Source organism: Engraulis encrasicolus, chromosome 14, assembly GCF_034702125.1.
Source record: "Engraulis encrasicolus isolate BLACKSEA-1 chromosome 14, IST_EnEncr_1.0, whole genome shotgun sequence".
Classification (NCBI taxonomy): Eukaryota; Metazoa; Chordata; class Actinopteri; order Clupeiformes; family Engraulidae; genus Engraulis; species Engraulis encrasicolus.
The window spans coordinates 18,761,067-18,763,566 of record NC_085870.1 but is presented as its reverse complement, the minus strand read 5'-3'; the positions used below and the strand labels follow the sequence as shown (position 1 = coordinate 18,763,566).

The 2,500-nt window shown below is 46.4% G+C and overlaps 1 protein-coding gene across 1 annotated transcript in view; it reads left to right on the top strand.

The window, feature by feature from the left end:
- chchd6b (coiled-coil-helix-coiled-coil-helix domain containing 6b) overlaps positions 1–2,500 on the top strand; it is a 94,919-nt gene that overhangs the window by 68,065 nt on the left and 24,354 nt on the right. The window lies entirely within an intron of this gene.

Below are 2,500 nucleotides of genomic sequence, written 5' to 3'. Positions count from 1 at the left end.
TACACATACAGCCGGCCGCATATGCTTGTCCCTCTAGCTCTCCGGGTCACCTCGTGATGTATGAGCTAGCACACACACACAAATTCACGCACGCAGATGTACACACACGCGCACACACACGCACACAACAGGCCGGATATGTTCATACCTCATGCGCAACAACAGCAATATCTTCTATAGTCCCCCCCCCCTTTGCTGCTCTGAAGACAAAGGAGCAGAAAATTGGAGGAAGAAAAGAAATATTTTTTGATTTGCGCGCCTCACCGCACTTTTGTGGCCGGCCGTTTTTGGCCGGATCCATTCCAGCGTAGATGAATTGATCCGTGTTTCCGCTGCTGCAGCTGCTGGTGTTGTGTTAACAGAGGCAATGGGAAGAGCTACATCCTCTTTTTGCCCTTTTGAAAGAGCAAGAGTGAGAGACTGAGAGAGAGAGAGAAGAAAGAGAGAGAGTGAAAAGAGAGAGAGAGCAAGTGAAAAGTGTGAGAGAGAGAGATAGAAAGAGAGCGAGTGAAAAGAGAGAGAGAATGAATAAGAGAGAGAGAGAGACAGTGAGAGAGATAGAAGCCCTCTTTCCCTCTCCTCCTCCTTCCCTTTGCGCCTCTGATGTCTTCTGCTGCTTTGAAGTGGGCCAGAGCGCAAAGTAAGCGGCGCTGTCTGCCGTCCGTGGCCCAGAATGCCTAATGAAGGTTAATTAAAACACGCGGCGCACATTCCTCTTTGTCAAATAAAAGATGCGCTCCTCGCCTCCTCGCGTGTGATTATGGCGGGAAAGGTCAGCCATTTTGTGTCTGAAGTGACGGCCCAGTTGTGCCCAGATCATGGGGGAGAAGGGAGAGAGGGGGGGGTGGAAATTTGTGGCTTGCTTTCTTGCACGCTTTATTAATTAATTCATTCATTCATTCATTATTTTGTGAAGTTGATACATTAATCATTGGTACAACACATTTTATTTACATGTAATGAATGTTTTGTATATACCGGTAGTCATTATAATCCAAAAAAATATTATTTTTAAATAGTTTTTAATACTTGTAACCTGCTCTCCTCATAAATAATCATTTTTAATTTATTTTTTTTAATCGTGTATCGAACCGTAGTTGAAAGATCACGATAGGAATTGAATCGTGAGTTGGTTGTATCGTTAACAGCCCTAACGGGCACGCATATGTAACGGGTGCACCAGCACATTACACCACAGCACCTCCGAGCCTTCATTTTCTTCAACTTTATGTTTTAAATCAGGCAAGGATTACCCTGACAATATTCCTCCACTGCTGACAAGTTACAGCAGTTTCTTTCTCTTTTTGTGCTCTTTTTTTATCTCTCTCTCCTTTTCTTGATAGCAGATTTGCTGAGGCTCAGTACCTCCGAGCTCGTTCTAACACCCATTTCAGCCTCGCATACCACAGTAATGTTGCAGTAAGCCTTCAAGATTATAGCCTGCCTGCCTGTGTGGCACTGAGAATGGCGGAGTGTGTGTGTGCGTGAGTGTGTGTGCGTGTGCGTGTGCGTGTGCGTGGTTGTATGTGTGTACGATATGCAGCTGACTGACTCACTGACTGACTGAGCGAGGTAGTCGCTGAAAGGGCAAAATAATTGGCCTAGGTAATGATTGGAATTCAATCTTTCATTAAAAGCTACACATTTTGCTCTATCCCCCCTCAACCGTCTCACTTCACCACACACACACGCACACACACTCATGTACGTACACACACACACACACACACACACACACACACACACACACACACACACACACACACACACACACACACACACACACACACACACACACACACACACACACACACACACACACACACACACACACACACTTCCTGACTCATGGTTATGACTTTGCCTGGTTGTCTGCAAAGAGGAGAGGAGATGGGGGAAATAGGAGAGGGGGAAAGAGGAGAGAGGAGAGGAGAGACGAGAAGAGAGTGGCAGAGGAGAGGAGAGAAGAGACAAGAAGAGAGGGGAGGAAAGGATGAGAGAGGGGAAGGGAGAGAAAGAGAGAGGGGAGGGGCTAGTAGAGGAGTGAAGTATTTGAGGCCCAGATGCCTTAATGGGAACATCTCACCTATAATTGAACACGGAGCTGCGGAGATGCGCAATACAGCCAATTTTCTGCTTCAGACTCCCTTTCACCAAAAATGCTACGCACGGCCATTTTGAATAACAGGGAAGGACGCCTTTCTATCCCACTTTGATGGTGTTTGAGTGGTGTGTATGTGTATGTGTGCGTGTGTGTGTGTGTGTGTGTGTGTGTGTGTGTGTGTGTGTGTGTGTGTGTGTGTGTGTGTGTGTGTGTGTGTGTGTGTGTGTGTGTGTGTGTGTGTGTGTGTGTGTGTGCGTGCGTGTGTGTGTGTGTGTGCGTGTGTGTGTGTGTGCTTTAGTGGTGGCGGTGGTGATGTAGTCTATGCCTAGTTATGTTCTACACTACTGAAATTGAACTGCTGTCTTCAAAATGTGTTATCTTTGGGTGGGAATACAA